This window comes from Sinohyriopsis cumingii, chromosome 8 (genome assembly GCF_028554795.1).
Source record: "Sinohyriopsis cumingii isolate HCF-2022 chromosome 8, ASM2855479v2, whole genome shotgun sequence".
NCBI classification, from domain to species: Eukaryota; Metazoa; Mollusca; class Bivalvia; order Unionida; family Unionidae; genus Sinohyriopsis; species Sinohyriopsis cumingii.
Window position 1 is genome coordinate 77641188 of NC_142968.1, and position 20146 is coordinate 77661333.

A 20146-nucleotide genomic window follows, 5' to 3' on the forward strand; every position below is an offset into this window, starting at 1 on the left:
CCTTGGTGACGATACCCCGAAGACAATTCTATCACGAATCATGTCGTCTTCGTCTTTGAAGAGACAGTCCTTGGCCAAAAGTTTCAGTGAAGTCACATATTGGTCTATTGTCCTGGAGCCTTGAATTTCATTGTTAAACTTGAATCTGGCAAAGACCGGATTTAATTTTGGTTGCACGTGATGTTTGAATTTTGTAAAGAGCGTTGATGGGTCCTTTTTATCTTCATCCGCCATAGTCCATGTGTTGAAAATATCTCTACCTTTGTCGCCTACCCAAAGTAGAATGTAGTTGGCTTTGACCGCATCACTTCTTCTGCTCATCGGTCCATTAAATATTAATTCACAGTGTTGTTGGAATTTAGCCCATGAGTTGGTAAGGTTGGAATTGTCCCAGTCCATGGTAGGGGTTGGCACGCCGGAAAGATCCATCTCGAAGGTATTAAGTTCGTATGCAGAAATTTCAACGTTTTTAAGGTTTTAAATTCGTGCAAAATCTTCCGTGGATTGTAAAGTTATTGTTTCAAAATATCCATTTACGATCCATGTGCTATTCCAGTTATAATTAGTACCCCACATCTGACACCATGTTGTGTTATTGTGTTAAAACATAAGATGAGACGTCGTGTTCTAACTATCAATACTTTAATATATACAAGCGACTACTGTGAGGTCTTAATACAGAGTGCTATGAAAGAGGCAGACGCCTGTAGATAGTACCAGTGGAGCTATGACTCATGCACAGAGGGTTCTGATTGGTCAGTTACACATGTATAATGTTACACAGCAGGTATAAATTGGAAAGCTAAAGAGCACATTTGCATGATGGGGAATCCCAGAAATCATAGTATCAGGCAATGGGACCCAGTTAACTTCCTCAGAATCCAAGGAGTTTGCTGAGAAATACAATTTCAAACAAGTATTTACCAGTCCTCACTACCCACAAGCGAATAGTGAAGCAGAAAGTGGTGTCAAAATAGCGAAGTCCATACTTAAACAAGATGATGTATTCCTTGCCTTGATGGCTTAAGGAGCCACACAGACAGGTGCCAGCCCAGCCCAATTGATGATGGGATGCCAGATGAGGACCACTGATTGCCCATTATTGAAAAAAAGTTAAACCCCAAGTGGCCAAACCTCAAAACCATCAGGCAGAGAGACCTTAAAACAAAACAAAGATATAATTTCTTTTACAACCGGCGTCACACTACACATAATTTACCAGATACTACTGAGGGAGACTGCATCAAAATTAAATGGCATGGAAATGATAAGTGGTCAACACCAGGAATAGTTATTCAAACCGAAAATGACAGAAGAAGCTACTTAGTAAAAACTCCCTAAGGGATACATAGGCGCAATCGAATCCATGTACATTGGATGAAAAGCCCTGAGAATCTACATCCAGTCTATACAAATTTGTCTACAGACATTGCACAAAAGCCCCACAGTGTCTTGTCCGGATTCATTTGGAGTCCAGCACAAAGTCTCAATAACATGGAGCCCATGCCACCATCTGATGATTCTACCACCCGGTCTGGTCCAGAGCAGCCAACCCCCAGCAAGCCAGCTGTACCCATTGGGCCCAACAGTACAAACACTCCAGTGCGAATGTTAAGTGGGAGAGTCGTCCGAAAACCAGCCACATTAAGTGATTTTGTCTAAGAAAGCGACTTTTACAAATGTCCCAATGCATAGTTTTAGCATTTGATTTCAAGAGTTATTGCAATAGAACTGGACTTTTAGGTTTCTATAGTTTTAAAATTAGGGCTATCCTGTGTGTAAGTTTAGAGTAACCTAATATATAAATCCATTCCATCAAATTCTTTCAGTAGACAGTTCAGATACAAAGACAGTAAATTCATTGCTTACTTATTTAATTTTCGTATTGGTGGAATTAAATCAATTTTTCCTTTCTAGTCATAAGCAAAATGTTATGTTCGGATATCTCAAAAGAGGGGAGATGTGTGGTATCGTTGTTTACTTGCTAGTTCTGATTGATAACTGCTCCCCTTAGTAACTGCGTCATTAGATATCAGGTATGATAGCATTCAGAAAACGGCGATCAGCCTTGGTTATCAGCCTTGCTTAATTAAACTAAAAAAATCCATCGAATACGACAACTAGTATGTACAAATTGATGTAAATAAGTCACATAAAAGGATTAATGATACAAAATAATTTTGTTAATTAAATATAAAGCTATTTATCAAATTTATTATCAGGTTCTCCAGCCAGGGGCCAGTCATTGTAATGACATGTTTTGTAAGCGTCTGTCGACTATGATCAATCGTAGAATTTGAATGTATTAGCGAATAAGATAGATAGTAACTTACCAGAAAAATATTGTTGCTGGGGCTTAGACGACAAGAGAAGACATTCGAATTTAACCAAATAGAGCGCATATTCAGGAGCATGGTGTATGAACGTATTGTATTTTGAAGCAATAATTGATAGGCTGAGTTCAAATCCTAGCTTTGACCTGAGTTTCAACTTTAAATGGTTCGTGCTGCTGGAATAGTCGGGAACTCGCCTTGGGATTACTCGCCCCATGAATAGTCCTACAATGTAAGACACTGCACAAGTTGGTTTTGTTTTAGTGCTAGTCCTGACCCCCAAAACATAAATATCAGCGTCATGGTCTTATGTATGACTAGCTCCATGGAGAACCTGTCCCTTGGAGAAATCATCATTTCAAGTGTCAGGAAAAGTCGCCCCGAAGATCATAGATACTAATTTAGAGCTATCGCCCAATGATGGATACCGCTTTATATGATTGCCTCTTGAATTGTTCAGTTACCGAATAACCGAGATACATCATGCTACATGTCTGAGGCATGATGCTCCATTGCTAGACATCACTATAAACTGCCACATGCAGACATATCATATATACATACATCATTTAGGACTTAATCACACTTAAATTCAGATATACCCACACACACACACACCTGTTCATTTCAATAGCATGTGTTTACTTATGCCCTTTGTATGTTGGACTATTATTGCCGGTCATTGCAGAATAACTTTTGGCTGTTGTTTATATAGTACAAGTCACATAGGACATGTAGGCATTCAGCACCAACTATTTCAGTAATTGGTGCCATTTTTTATACTTTGATTCAGCATACCTTTGAGTAGCAAGTATTCACTTCATTTAGATTCTTATACATCCATATTCCTTTGGAAGGACATTATTTTGATGCCCCAAGAGGTCCCAGCGGCAAAATCAATATTAAAGTATGTATATATTTTGACAAAATGAACCTAAAGGTGTAATCCAGTATAATCTGGATTGAATGGTGCGCACTATGATGTCACAATGAAAGCTACACATATTGATAAACAAATTCTTACTACCCTCGATTGTGATGATTACACTGGACATGCTCTTATTTTGACCCAAGTTCAGTACATGGCCACCATTGTAAAAGTACATAGCGATAGATATTTGTCTGGAAGATTCATGGAGACAGTTAAGGTGCAGAGCATTCAGTAATTAGGATTGAATAGACTTTGGTTAATAAAATTAGTGTTAAATTTTAAAAGAATTTATATTTAATTAAAAATGAGTAAATGCACTTACATGACCCATGTGACTTGTACTATAGTAATGTCACCATTGTGTGGTGTTATATCATTATATCAGACTTGTTTGTTTGAAACTTACCAAAAACAAGATAACATAATAATCTTTGTGGTATCCTAGATAGTAACAATTTAAGTGCAGCCTCATTTATTTCAGCATATATCAGATAATTTACCTCATAAGCTTTGTCTCCATCCCAAAAAAACATTGTAACTGTCTATTTAACTATTTATTTTAAATGATCCCAATTATTTTCATTGGAATTTAATATTTGCCTCATATTTTTAGTAATAACGAAATTATATCACCAAATACCCTTTTTTATAGAAACAAGCCTGGCTTAGAATAACTTAAATATGAGTATCTGAAGGCTTCACTCCATCTGTTTGTCCACTAACTTCACAGATGTGCATCAGCACCCCTACCCCCTCAATCAACTATGTAAGATGCTTTTGAGGTGTAAAATCCAGCGCTTTTTTATTTCTACATGCAATGTTACCTACATTTTAAGCTTCACCTGCTGGAGCTTATGCAGCTGGTACATGAAGCAAATTGGTGATAACTATGCTAGTATTTATTGACAATTCATCTTCTTTGAGAATTGATATTATTAATGATAACTGATTGATTTCTTTGTGAACACTTAAGGTATAAATTTGACAGTCTTAATCAGTATACAAGTAAGATCTCTCACTTCTCCAGAGAAACTCTCTAACTCTATCTCTCTCTCTCTCTTCAGTCAGCCTGGAGTGAATTCACCAACCAACCTAGGGCTAGTTTTCCCTTAGCGAGTTGTCCATTGGTAAGTTCTCCATTTGCCAAATACATGCCACATGACATAAGATGCGACATTTAGTCCAGGGTATATAAATGGATCATTTTTTATGTCCCTGTATTATTAATATTTGCATCTTTAATATATTTTATTTCTTTCAAACACATATTATCTGCAATAATGCACTTATAAGTAATAATTACAAAAATTATCCCCCAAAAATGACAATACAATACTTAGTGAAGTTTTTTAAAGATTTTTTTTAATGTTACAACAGAGATATTTTCCCCTTAGATTAAAATATTTAAATGAAAGATTTCATTATGTATGGTTTTCAGTTAGATTAATTATTCCTAAACTATTTGCATATCCGCCCATATGTAGAGATGTCAAAATTTTGGGAAATTTCTACCAGGTACCTGTCAGTCCTATCAATCAGTTACCTGGGTACCCAATCAAATGAAAATTGCATTAAATGTTAACCTGAACTGCTTTGTTGTAGGTTCAAGGTATAAGGTATAAGCATAATTATTACTAATATAAGCAGCAAAAAAGCATAATCTGAGCATTAAAAGAGCAATATACACCACTCCCTTGATAACTCATGCACCAAGGGTCCAAAAACAGACTGCGCTATAGGCAAGGGTGTAATTTATCGAGGGACCTCCATAACTATATGAAATGATGCCATCTTTGCTTGACACTGTGAAAGCCTCTAAGGGAGGTAGGGCTAGCTGGTCTGTTTGATGGCTGAATACTCATTTTAAAATCTCTTTGGCAGTAACTGTCAATAAAGTGCTTTGTCTAATTAAGTTATTTGCTTTTATGTAAAAATGACCTTTATAGTCAAGATGCCCAACCACTGAGAGATCGATAACAATTCCAACAGGTTTCAATTACCAACTTTGATCACGATTTCCTCTGTTCAACAAATACGGGTCAGATTTTTGGTACTTTCTAGTAAAATAAAATGGGCTCTACAACTGACCCCATGTTATAAGTGGGTCTGCTACTTACCTGGATCAACAGTTGAAAGTTTCATCTCAAATCGTCTAAATTCATTTGGATTAGTAGTTACACTGTATTTAGTTTGATTTTGGACACTGTTTCGGGGGGGGGGGGGCAAATATAACATTTATAGGCTTTGTAATTTTCGAATCTTGCTCCATTATAATTTTTTCTACATCTTATGCTAACAGCTGCCTCGCTTGATGCTTAGTATTAAGAGGTTAGTGTTAGGACTGGTCCGCCTGGTGTCAGGATAATGTGACTGGTTGGGATATCATGCTACCTCAGCGGCATGATGCCCCTTTGCTAGACATTGCTATTAAACTGTCACACTGCAGACATCGTAACGATATGACTTAAAATTGTTTAAAGCTACGTTAAAAATCCGAATCACTTACACACACCTACCTGTTTTTCATTCATTATCTTTTCCATGGTATTGGACAAAGTACTTATTTTTCTTTATGGCAGCATGTTATCATGTGAGCTAACGGTAATTTCGCTGTGGATGGGGGGACCCCACAAATTTATCTTCCCCTGTTGCCATCTGAAAACATACTGTAAATACCGTAGTACAATAGTAGAGACAAAAGAAATTGATAGATTATTTATGCCTAACACTCACTTTAACTAGTCTACATGTCTACAGTAACTTTCGTGAATAGTTGTAGAGTCCAAATGATGATTGTTGTATTATACTCGACCTGCCATGGTTCGTCCCTCAACGGCAGTCCAGTGCAACATGTTTTTAAGTTTAACAAAATCCCTCTCCTAACATTTTTCAGTAATATAACATCCATCAGTCACATCTATTCATCCCAGTTTGGGGGTTTATTATATTGCCACTAAAACACTTGTGTGTTCATTAGTACTTTCAAGACTGGACTATTGTAACTCAGTTCTGTCTGGTTCATCTCAATATCTACTCCAGAAATTTCAAAAAGTTCAAAACACAGCTGCTCGGATCATACTTAGAGTACCACGATATGAGCACGCCTCCCCGCTGCTCTGTACCCTACATTGGCCATCCATTCAATCCAGAATCAAACACAAAATTTGTTCTCTGTGCTACGTTTCACTGTCTGACTTTAGTCCAACATATCTATCCGATCTCACCCATGTGTACACACCAGCAAGATACTTACGCTCCTCTTCTGATAATCGTATACTCTTTATTCCCACTATGAAAACAGAGTCATATGGACAGCGTTCTTTTGCATACCAGGGTCCAGCAACATGGAATGAATTGCCCACTAAACTTAGACACAAAGACACAGTGATCACATTCAAGAGGGCTCTCAAAACTCACTTATTTCAACTGCAAGAACAAACTTAAAGACCTAATGTTTCCTGCCTGAAATATTCTCAGCATGTTTTTTATTTTTTAATTTATTTCTAATTTCATGGTATTTGTTTTTGTAATAATATTATTATATGTTTTTTATCTTATAGGTGTTGTCTAATGTTGTAAAGCGCTTAGAGCTTCTAAAGATTATATTATTATTATTATTATTATTATTATTAATGTCAGGCACCATTTATTTTCAATCTAGACTGGTTCACTATGTATGTAGTATAAAAATAGAATGAATCTGACAAGTTGTTTTGATGCGAGAAACCCGCCTGTTTTCTTGGAACTTTTTCATATTAAAAAAATCATGCAAAAATTACACATTTACACATGTGAATTTTTATTTAAATCATTTTATCAGTGTATAGTTTGTTCAATTTTTCCTAACATGATATAAGAAGTGTATGTTATGGTAACCACATTTTTGTGTTACATTTGCCGTGACAAAAATTATCTGACTTAGGTTTCCTGGTATTAAAAAAACACAGTAAACATATGAACAGCGTCCATGACTTGAAGTTGAACAGCTAACACTCACTCCAGGGCCGCACACTTGAGGCAATAATGGCATTTAGTTAAACTGGACATTTCTATTGTGCTTTCTTTTATTTTATTTTATTTTAATTTTATTTCATCAAATATTTCATAATCAGTACTTACTGTTGCTGTTGACAAGAGGTATTGATGAGTTGATGTCATCTGGAACTCAAAAACAGGTGCATTTAGGTCGTGAGAAAAATGGCACACAATCTGAAATATCAGCGTTGCTTCTTAAATAGGTCGCATGAGAAAGGAGAGAAGTGTCCTCCCTGACACCAGGCCGACCAGTCCTAACACTAACCTCTTAATGCTGAGCGCCAAGCGAGGCAACTGTTAGTACCATTTTTTAAGTCTTTGGTACGACTCTGCCAGGAACCGAACCCACGACCTCCTGCATCCGAGGCGGACGCTATCACCACTAGGCCACCAGAGCAGTGATTGAAAATGCCAATAAGTTGACTGTTTGGGAACCCCTTGTGACAATCAGATTAAAAATTATAAATCAATGAATGAAATGACTGCGTTCTGTGCATTTTTTGTATTCTTGATGCCTTTTAATATTAAAAGGTGGTAGAAACAAATGGGATGGTGCAAGAATACTATAACATGGTATAAAAAGTGTATATTATAGTAACCAAGTTTTGCTTTGCCTTTGCCTTCAAAACAATATCCGTCGTGGCTTTCCTCAAATAAAAAGATAAAGAAAACCAACACAACCATATGCTCTGACTTAAACAGCCAACACTCGCTCCAGAGCAACAAACTTGTTGCAAATATGGCATTAGTTAAAGTGGACATTTCCATTTTGTTTTCTATTATTGTAATCATGGTACATATTTATATTTTATTTTGTCAAATATTTCTTAATCAGCACTTACTATCAGTATTAAAAAAAGGTGTTGATTCAGTTGGTGACATAATGATTTTGAAACAGGGATGTAAGGTTGCGAGAGACATGGGTAAGAAATCAAGGACTGGTGCAAAGTTAAGACAGTCGATGATACTGTGCAGATGTACACAAAACACTGCAGGAAATAAACAGTAAACAGGTGACATTATGTAAGAAATCCACCTTCAAACTTCTAATAGTTTTTTTGCCAACTAGTTTGAACATAACGTAAAAAGATTTGCTTGTTTTGAGTGAAGAACAGAAAAAGATCATCGATTGGATTTGTTACCCATAATATTTACTCAATATCTATTTTAAAATATCTGTTTCTGGAGGAGATAAAGGACTGTAACATTGTGCAGGTTTTAACAACAGTGTCCTGCAGAAACCTGAAAGACTAACATGCTTAAGCAATTAAGCCGGTTTCGTGATCATCCAGATGGCAAACGCTAAGATAGGTCCGAATTTAGCATCTAGTATTTGGATAATCACATTACTTAATTAATCATGCCAAAAAACTACTTATTAAGCCTGCCTTTTTCCATTAGCAAGGTGTAACAGCGTTATCTTACCAGAGGTCTCTGTTCTATTAAATCAGTTGGCCATTTTAATGCATGTTTTTTTTTTTTTATATACAGATGTTAATTATAGATACATGTATTATAATCATGTTTCCTGTTAAACTTCAAAGTGTGTGTCCTGCAGTATTACTGTACGTCTTTGTGCAAACATTTAGAGATAGAAACAGAACTCTTGGATATTATGATTATAAAAAGGTTTTTCTCGGATAAGGAAAAGTGCTGCTCTAAAATGTAATCATTTGCAACAATTGGTATATTTCGCAGTTCATGTATGTGATAGCCATACAGATAGCTTTACGTAAATTATATATTTGGTGGCCAGTTCAATAGGCTTTCAAAATGAGGCGTGAATTGTCTTTTCCAATTAAATTGAAAAGGAACTATTGAATAGCCTTGGTGGATAAATATAAATATATATAATAAAACAATATTCGTTCTTCATTCCTTGGTTAACCTATCCAGATATCAGTCATGGCTTCAATATTGTGGCCATGCATTGATTTAACTATAAGATGGACAATGTATGTACCTTTTTTCTCCATTAATGATCAAGATGTTCATGTATTACAATTTGTTTTTATTTAGCTGAACACTGGCAGTTTGTTTTGGGAGAATATCCCCTGGGCTGACAGTGTCCACCATTGTGCTGAATCTGCAAGTGGATTTAAAGTTCTGTCATGGCAGGTTAGTGAAAAACTTATCAGCATCAATTTTATTTTAATATTCTTTTTAAAAACATTGAATATACCATATTTACAGTATACACTGGGACAGCTTAAATTAATTTTTAAAATAATGTTTTGGTGAACTGTTTGTTTTTATGAGTTTTAGGTTGTGGGACAATTTTTAAATCATTCAAAAAGTACATGTCAGTGAACGCACTCAAATTTAAAATGTATTAAAGTGTGTTCTTGAGATAAAACACTTTTATCCACCGCAGCATCTTCTCATCAACCCAACCATTCTCCTGTACACATTCGATCCATGCTTTCGATGCATGGATGTTTTTTAGCTTCCTCATGCTGTTAAAATTACCACTGGTGACAACTCATTTCCTGAAGTGGTAACTGCAAAGACTAAAGTAAGACATTTTGTCTGCGCAATTCATGAAAATTTTCACTTTTAAGACTGGCCTGATTGCTGCGAAACTGATGGGGTGTCTTGTCATTGTTCTTGAATTAAATATGTTGAGAATTATATGTTCTTTCTGTATCTGTCTTTCATTTAATATTATTTAATATTTGTACAACAACATTAAAAAGAAGTATGTTGTTGATATCAGATGATTATTGGACTTTTGATATCGTTGGAGTTTTGAAGTCAACACAAATGGCTGAATTCATTTGACTAGTAACACAAATGGCAAGTACTGGGTCAGGTTTCATCTATGGTGTAGTAGTGTCTAGTCTGTCAGTGGATTAAAGACATAATGATTATAATATTTGCCATTTTTGAGAAAATAAATCATTTTCCTATTGATCATATAACATAGTTTAAATTTGCTAGGCCTACTGGTAAGTGACTACCATATGCCGCTACCACACAGTGGCAGCAAATTCCTATATTTTTTTTATGCAATTGCTCGGACCTCACACCTGAACCTAGAAAACCAAATGTAAATAATAGGATTTGTATATTCATAGGAAATTTGGATTAGAAAACGGACTGCTTTTCATTTTAAGCCAAATTTTGTTGTCCAAAATTTTGAATTGCTTAGCTGAACTTTGGTGTGAAACTATTACACAGTAACATGTAGCTTGAAGCATTGGTTTCAGATCTTAAAAAGAACACAGGAGAAATGGGAAATTGTCATCCCTTTTATTATATATTCAAAAACAAAACAAGCCCCTGTATCAGCACAGGTTTGGGGACTGGTTTATCAATTACAAGAATACAATTTGATTTTAAAGAAATTCAGTTGTTGTTTATGCAGCAGTTATCATTTTGAAGGCTTTTTTTTCTCAAAATTTAAATCAGCCCTTTTTGTAAATGTTTTTAAATGATTGATGTTGAACTAGATCATCTAATGAGTTTAGGTTGTTTGAAAAATTTTGTTTGGGTTTTTGGCACAGGTAAATTTAAAGTTAAACTGTTTTCGTTTCAAGAAAAGATTTTAATACTTAGCTTTTATTTTATTTTCCTACTCTGATAGGAAATGTTTACATTGTAATACATGCATATGTTCATTATGTTGTTTCCACATAACAACATAGTGCAGGTCAGCATAGTAAAATTAGAATTTGTATTCTGTACGTTGAAATGACTTTACGTGCCAATTTATGAGTATAGTCAAACTTGTTTTGTGTGATACATTTCATGGTTTTGCACATGCTCATCTTTTCTGACTATTTTGGAGAGTTTTGAATGATAAACAGCTTTAGATTTAGAAAATGCATGTTTTGTAATCCAAAATGTTCTTTAATTCCATTCAGTAATGGTCATATGTGAATCTTGAACAAAGTAATTTCATCCTGGAAATGACCTGAACATTTATCTTTTGAAAAGCATGGGAACCATATTTGAAACTACTGCTTTTACAGTTGACCAGTGAAGGTAAAATCTGATATTAGATTTGATCAATTTTTCCATCACTCTGCTAGAATTATAATAAATAATAAGCTATTATATTTTTTTAATGCAGCATGGGTAACATGTATATACTTTTCCTTTTGCAGTAACATTATAACTGTTGAAACTGTTCTTTCATTGTAGGTATTCTGCTGTCCTGGTTGTCCTGTAAAATTCACTAACGAAGACTTTATTTTGAACCATTAATTGTGTAGACATGTTCCTTATATAAAGAAAATGGAGATGATTTGTATGTTTCTTGAAGCATTTATTGCAAAATCTGAAATAACTGCAGACCTGTTTACCCATCCATATTTTACTGTATTTGTACAGAATAAAGTCCCTCGGTATGGTCATTGATCGGAAAATACGATTTGAGGATGCATTTATTATTAATATTTTTGAATTAATTTGTAAGTGGTTTTTATTCCATTTTGTTTTGTTGTATCATCTCTTCAATCCGCGTCCGTATCTGCAGTCTGTGCCACATCATTGATTTTAACATTCTCCGCATCCGGTTGTTTAAACAAAGAAAATTGTCGATGATAAGAAAGTTTTAGCATGAAAATAGAAAGTCTAAAAATAGAAAGCAGCATTTTCTACCAGTCTATAATACTCTGTGGCCATGCCTTAAACCATCGTCTGAAAGAGAATGTAGATTTTTCCTGTGCACATGGGGATGGAATGACTGTTCACGGCATGTGGAATCAGAAAATCATGCAAAATTGGAATCATTAGTGAAGGGAAATATAAAAGTTTTGTCAATGATGAAGGGAAAGGAAGTCAGTGATCAACACATATTTCAAAAGCAAATAACACGGGCTGAAGCGATTCTCTGTGAGTTGATCATCAATATGAATTTGTCATTGAGCACAGCTGACAAGTTAACAGAAGCAATGACAAATATGTTCCCAGATTCCAAAATTGCACAAGGTATTTAGATGCAATCCATTACTGTAAATGTTAACAAAGCTGATATCAGATTTTATTAAATAAATAAGATTGCCTTCACATATCTAGATGAACTTATTATTTTCTGAGAGGATGGGTGGTGGTAACAATTTATGTCATAATGTTTTGCATTACGTCTTCCTTAAGCGTGTAAAATGTAAAGATTTGGCTTTATTTTAAATGTTACGGATATGTATGAAGCTGAGAAAACAGATTTTCTAGAGAAAGTAACATGTAAATAACAGCATGAATTTGGGTGTGTCGAGGTATTCCTTTGTGGGTTTTTATCACTGTAATATAAACATGTTTAAGTCAAAGGTCAATATCTGCAGATTTTGCTTAGAACAAAGAGGTGCCTGAATATCAATGTCTTTACAAACTAGGAGTTATTTACAGAATAGTATGGGGTGCCGAGTGGTCTAAAGTGCTCTCCGTTATGGATCACTGCCATCTCACCTGTGTCTGCGTGGGTTTGAGTCTTGGATTCAGCCAATGTGTGCATGTGAGAAAGCTTGCCAGTAGCTTCTCGTGGGTCGGTGGTTCTTTCCTGGCTTTTCCCGGGTTCGTCCTCCACCATTTATACTGGCTGCCATGTATAGCCTATCTTGTGCTGAAAAATGGCGTTAAACCCTACAACAGCAACAACAAAATAGTGTTTCATCAGTATGTCGTGCAATACTACATAATGGTAATTATAGTGTATTTATAGTGTCTAAAGTTTGTGCCCTGTTTCATAGGTGATATGTGCTAAGATGCTAGAAACACTGAATGAAAATACTGACAGACACTGCTTAAAATACTGACAAGAAAATGTATGGGTAAACAAGTCTGTAACTGTTCAAAATTAGCCCAATTAATTTGCTTCTTCTGGGCACCATACATGCTTTAGAATTTTATTGTATTATATATTTTGTGTTTTCTGTGATACAAAGTTTTATTGGTTGCATTTTTGAGTACAAGTACAAAAGTATTTTTTTTCTTAAAGAACTAATCAGCTCTTTGTTTCCTCCATATAAACTTTTTTGAATAGAATGTGAAAATGTGAATTATTAATTTTGAAACAATACAATATCAATGTATTATGTATTATATATATATTTGTGTTACATAAAAATGTGAACTAAAAATATTTATTTTGGGTCCTTGGGTTATGGCTGTCATCACCAGTTTTGAATGAGGAAAACTTGTACTACTTCACTATTTTCCTATTTTTACTGAAAACCCTACTTAACTAATTCAGTTTTAATTAATTAAACAGATTCTTGTAAAACTCAGTTTGGCTTATATTGTATTTACTGATCACTCAATCTAAAAGTCACCTTCAACATCTTTATCAGATTTGATGTTTTCACTGAAACATTTTAATTGACATGTATTGTGCTTTGCACTTTTTGATTTGTAAACAGTGCATCTTTCCTTGTGATAACCTGTCCTGCAAACAATCCACTGGTTTTTGTTGGTATCAGGACAATCTCTTACATGCATTACAAGCTGCAATTGTTTGATCTTTGTTGGCATCGTGCCACAGAAGCTTCTGCAGCCAAGAATCTTTAAAGTTACATTTCTTTTTTTATCATATTCCATGTTAAAGTCAGGTTTAGTTTTAAGCCTTTTTTAATATAACATTTTATTAAATTTTTCTTCATCTTGCACAGGCTTTATAAGAAAACAATCCATCCAGATGCATTCTGTGGAAAAGCCATCATAGTCGCACATAAAATGGTTTCAACGAATCAACTGACTGGTTCAAAACAGCAGATTCCTTGGGGGAAACCCTATCCTCCAGTCAGTGGAATTTGTTCTTGTGTAAAACAGCACTGTCTGCTTCCATTGTTTGTATCTACAAAACCTGTGGCTGCTTTCAGCCCTAATCAATACATTTCAGTAAATAGACAATGCACTGGTATTGTACATGCTGGTAAGAATGAATGACGTTTGTCCAAGTCATATCAGAGACTTATAAAAATGGTACATGCAGCTGCCTCGCTTGGCACTTAGTATTAAGAGGTTAGTGTTATGACTGATTGACCTGGTGACAGGATAATGTGACTGGGTGGGGCATGATGCTATATATCTGCGGCATCATGCCCCAGTGCTTGATATCACTACAAAATGTCACACTGCAGATATTATAGCGATATGACTGAAAAATTGTTAATGATGCGCAAAAAATCTAAAACACTTACACTTAATGTCTTTTTTTCATTTAATTTCATGATTGTAACTGACACAACAGTTATGGTATTAATCAACAAAAAACTTAATAGAGAGTCGGAAATCTTTTCATTTCTTTGATGTAATAGATTTGATAGCTGTTCCAGTTCAGAATATTTCCGTATATTGGACAGTTTGTTTTCCTTTTATTTATTATTGTCTTCCAGTACTAATTCTAGAGTGACTGCATGTCATTTCCTACTGGACATGATGACATAGTTAATGGGTCTCACTGCTCGGCTCCTTAAACTGCAGGTAGTCTACACATTATTAGGTTTTTTCCCCCTCCTTTCATCATGGTATATAGTAATTCTTTTGTTAACCCCAAACTTTTATTTACATTTCAATCACATCAACCAGTGGGTCTTGATTTTGCTCCGTTATATGATTTCCACGTGAAATTGACCAGAGCTATTTGCCCTTCAAATATTGACCCACTGTTTCTTTTTCATGTTATCAGCTGTCATCTGTTGTATCTGTTTTTGGTGAAACTCATCAAACGTCTTCATGAGATGAACATTTGTAAAACTTTATTTTCAATATTTGTATTTGAACCGTTCTATTAATGTTAACATTGTTGAAATTATTTATGTTTTATAAATTCTTTTATGTTTTTCTTGTGGTTGGGAATACGTAATAAAAGTTTCAAACGGCTATTATTTGTTTTTCTCACCCCTGCAACAGAAAAATATAGTTGTTTTGCTAACCTTACCTTTCTTATCTCAGACCAGTCGTCTTAGTCAAGGTGTCCACGCACTCAGAACTACTTTAAAAAAAAGAAACCCTTGTTGTCTTCTACTGTGCCAGACGTAGTTCTTTTAAAATCAAACAACAACAAATATATAACAAAAAAACATTGTAACTTGTGTCAATCCATCTTTGAGAACACACCGTACAAAACCATTTTGAGAGAGACAGAGATAAACATGCATATGATGTCGAGCTTTTTGATATTGTGCTAGTTTGTTCCACGCATTGCTCGGTACATTTTCAGGTGAGTGTCATTAAATGTAGCTAAAGCTACCTAACTAGTTTTAGATACTTCATGTGAAAAATATACTATTTGCAACAATTATGACGCTGACCTGAAAATTTACTGTGCTACAGATAGGACAAAATTCTCAATGCAATGTGAAATGAACTATGACAGAAAACACTGATCTATGCACACAGACTATAGACCTATACACTTCATAGCCTCCCAACTCTCTTAACAACTAAGGAAAACTTAGTAACAGACAGAAATGTGTTGTCAAACATGCTTTATTCTAATTTTGTTAAGCATATCCGTTGTGCCCCAGTTGAATCAAAAATAAATTTGCAATATTTAATGACAAATATTGCACTTACCCGTCAGAAGGAATAATTTATCCGTTGACACATCCATAAGCAAATTTCACTATAGCACTTGATATATTTCCAAGACAGAAAAATAAATTTTGAAAGAAGCCGTAAACTTGAAAGTTTAGCACATGATTATCCACTTGGGTCTGTATTTGGAGGGTGATTTATACACGGGGTAATTTTACAATCAATATTAAGGACAACACAAGTATGTCACAAACAGTTTCACCACCTCCAAAGAAAAGAATAGTTATATACCATAGTGACACAGATTACTAATTACCTGTGAATAACCCAAGCATGAACACATGCTACATGTTACTTTTCGTTATAATAATAGCCTCTACTGCTACAACAGAGGTGTTAGCCCAGTATTGTTCCATTATTTACAACGAAATTTTCTAAATCGGATCTGATGAAAATGAAACATTCTCTTATAATAAATATTAAATATTGCTTGTTAATTTCATATAACATCCATATGCTAAATGTAATAATACCTCAATATTATGCAACGTTTTATGTTATTATTATTTTGTGCGGGCTCATGCATAACTACTGTGTCCTTCGGACGACACGGTCATACCACAGTCCTCATAAACCCGCATAAATATATACACATATGTCCAATCACTATTTATATATATGAAAGTAACTGATACATTAATTTTCTTGACAACATCGTATTTCTGAGTCCTGGGAGTGTTGAAGATGTTAGCAGAAGACAACATTTAATGGTCAGTATATTTTTCAATAGGAATTATCAACTGCAGATTAATTGAAATTTTATAAAACAAAAACATTGCATACATGTAACTGGTGTGAACTAGTACTTGACGTGTCATCAATACCAGGGATAAAACTTAGTTCCATATGATTAACTATGATTACAGATTTACCTTTATCCAGCATAGGAAACCTCTTATGACAAAAGGGGCAAATGTATCGTAGAACTCCGATGATCCGTCTGCCCAATACAGCACCAAACACTAATTTCACATTATAGGAGGCGCTGTACAGTCATACAGACGAACCATTTTTAATTAGTCCTTACTAAGGCTGATCTAGCAAAGCAAACCACATGACAAAATCCCATGAGTTACCGAAATATTGATGTTACTTCATATAGAACCCTAACTCTAAATGACAAAATCCATTTTCCTATCCAACCTCAGGACTGATTTTTATGAAGTAACTACCTATCCATTAGGCTCCATGAGACATGTATCGTAGTGAAAACTGTATCCAGCTCGTCCCATCCATTCGTAGGCTATTAACTGAAAAATGTAACCCTAACCCTAACCTATTCTACATCTGTGGGAAATCACAGGAATCTGAATTTCTCCCAAACTACTAAAAACAATTTTTATGAACCAAGTACTGATCTTTCAGGCTCCATGAGACACGTATTGCTGTAAAAAGCGCATTTAAATCGTATTGTCTGTTCATGCATTATTACCAGAAGCACATAACCCTAACCCTAAGTCAGAAGAATCCGATCTTCTAACGAATGCATCAACCAGTTCTCACCAACGAGGTATTGTTGGGTTACTCTCATGAAGACACATCTTTGGACATAAGTATCATAGAATTCCGATGATTCGTCCGCTACCTAAGTATCAAACACTCATTTTTTCATTATGGGGGCATTGTAGGTCGCAGACAGGTGAACGAACCATTCTTATGTTTGTCTCACCAAGGCCGATATAGCAAAGCAAACCGCATGTCAAAATTCCAAGGTGGTATCGAGATAATCAGAAAATAGTGATGTGGCAACTTGGCCAATTTACGTCAAGCAGACTGTCTTACGGTGCTAGTTTGGAAGACGGGCTTTATTCAAATTTATGTCGTACAGGGTCTGTTTGTCACTTGAATCCAAGTAACTCCATAAGCCCTCAAGCTACCTTCATAGGCCAGGTTTCTCAGCATGCGTCTTTACCGGGCTCATTTGGTAGGGCCAATGTCAGCAAACAATTCAAAGGGGTTACCAAGATATTCACCGAAAAAGACGAAATTCATCTAAAAACAACGCAGTCAAAATTTTATTAGAAAGGCTATAACTTAGCACCAAAAAAAATCAAGCTCTCTATCTCAACAATGTATCAATAGATTTATCTCCTTAAGATCCGTATTTGGATACAGGTATCATAAAACTCCGATGATCCGTCTGCTCACTATAATACCAAACACTCATTTCGCATTTTAATGGGTGCTGCAGGTCGCAGAAAGACATACGCACCATCTTTACATAGGTTTACCCAAGGCAGATCAAGCAAAGCACACCGCATGAAAAATTCCCAAGATTTTGAGAAAATAGTTACTTCATGGGTAACTCTAATTCCTAACACAACATGATAACAACAAAAAATGATTTTTGCTCCAAAATCTCTCGACCGATTTTCATGAACCAAGTACCTATCTATCGGGCTCCATAATACACGCATTGCAGTGAAAAGACCACAAAAATCGCCGGGTCCATTCTTACGTATTACCATACAACTGCAACACTAACCCATACCTATGATAAACATAAGGGAAATCACAAGAATCCAGTTTTCTCCCAAAGCACTTGACCGATTTTCATGAAAGAAATACCTTTCTATTGGGCTCTATGACACACGTACTGCAGCAAAAAGCGCATCAGAATTGCCGGCTCCATTCGTACTTTATACCAGAAAACCGTACCCCTAACAATGACCTATATAAATATATGGGAAATCACAAGAATTCAATTTCTCATAAACCACTCGACCGATTTTCATGAACGAAATACCTTTCTATTGGACTCCATGAGACAAGTATTTCAGTGAATACGGTATCCAAAATGGCACTATCTGTTCCGAAAACCGTAACCCTAACCCTGTCACAAGAACACAATGTTCTCACAAATGCCCCAACTGATTTTTATCAACGAGGTATCATTGGATTCGTCTCCTCAAGATGCATCTTTACATTATAAATTCTATACTTTATTATTTCGATTCCAGTCTCTCTGCTTTTTCCCCAGTACATAGTAAAAAATAAATATGAAAAAGGTGCAAAATGCTCATTATTTTGTCAGTGAATTCCTATCAGTGAGTACTTATTTTCTATGTGTAGCATCCTTGACAGGCTTCTGGTTATATCAAGGATTAAATAAAAAGTGACTTTTTTGTTACAGCATTTTTAATATGTCAAACCCTAAGTACATTGTTGAGTTCATCGTGTATACACACTTTCCAGACAATTGCAGTCATCTCCTGTATTCATATCATCATTATTCCCAATGTTAGATTAAAATACATTGGAAAGCATCCTTTTCATTACCAGGGCCCAAGTTTCTGGAATAGTCTGCCTCTTCAACTTAATCATAATGTAACTGCAACACGATTCATGAAAGCTCACCTTTTCTGCAGTGAATCAACTTGAGCTTCTTTTTCACCTACATTCTTTTCTTAAGCATTTTTGTCTCAGTATGTGGTATTTTCCATTGATACATTTATCCAGACTATACTAATACTTGGATTATTATTATTATTATTATATTATTATTATTAGTAGTAGTAGTAGTACTTGTGTATAATACTTACCTTTCTGCTTTGCATTGTACGCGTCTTTTACATGTTACACTGTTATCTATTTTGTGTATAATGTATTTTTTTGTGCTTATTTAACAAGATCTTAATGGAACTAATTGTCATCTTGTTTATGTTAAAACTCTATGTAAATTAAAAGAGATTTTTATAATTGGAAGATGATTTATGTATCCTTTCAAAACCTCTTCTCTGCTTAACCACTGTCATTATTAGTACAATGGTAGCTCACCATTTAGTGTATTATGTGTTTTGAAGGAAAGATGTAAGTCTTCTTTTTTAAGTCAATGCAAACATGGACGGGACTGAACTTTGGCTGCATGTGTCCCAGTTAAATATTAATGTTTTACGCAGATGCTGTAAGAAATATTAAAGAATCTGTCATCCCCGAATCATGTGGACGTTTATGCGTTTATGGCAACTTTTTTCCATTAGATGTGTTACATCAAAACACACACGGAGTTGAACTTAAAATTCTATGAAACATTTAGTTTGTTGAATAAATCGTCAAGCCTCTTTCAGTTAACAAATAACCACAATTATTTGTTCTGTTTGACTGATATTAATGTCATTCACTTAGTCAACAAATAATATTTTCTCAATCTTAAGTTAGTTAGCATGTTGTTTGCCTTCATGTTTGAGTCATTCTCCTGTTCTCACCATGAAAGTAAGACAGCATATATACATTGTATGAAGCTTCTGAAATAGACAACGTATTTTCCTCAATAAAGGACCTGCACTTGGGAGAATTAGTTAAGGTTTTG

At 35.0% G+C, this 20146-nt stretch overlaps 1 long non-coding RNA gene across 2 annotated transcripts; it reads left to right on the forward strand.

Annotated features, from left to right (window-relative positions):
- Positions 1 to 2287: 2287 nt before the first annotated feature.
- Positions 2288 to 15120, forward strand: LOC149793923 (uncharacterized). Of its 2 annotated transcripts, XR_016422893.1 has the most exons (4): positions 2288 to 2565; positions 4329 to 4391; positions 9319 to 9417; positions 11446 to 15120. It is a non-coding gene; the product is annotated as an uncharacterized LOC149793923 (long non-coding RNA). The 2 variants fall into 2 exon arrangements; XR_016422894.1 differs by lacking the exon at positions 4329 to 4391.
- Positions 15121 to 20146: the final 5026 nt, after the last annotated feature.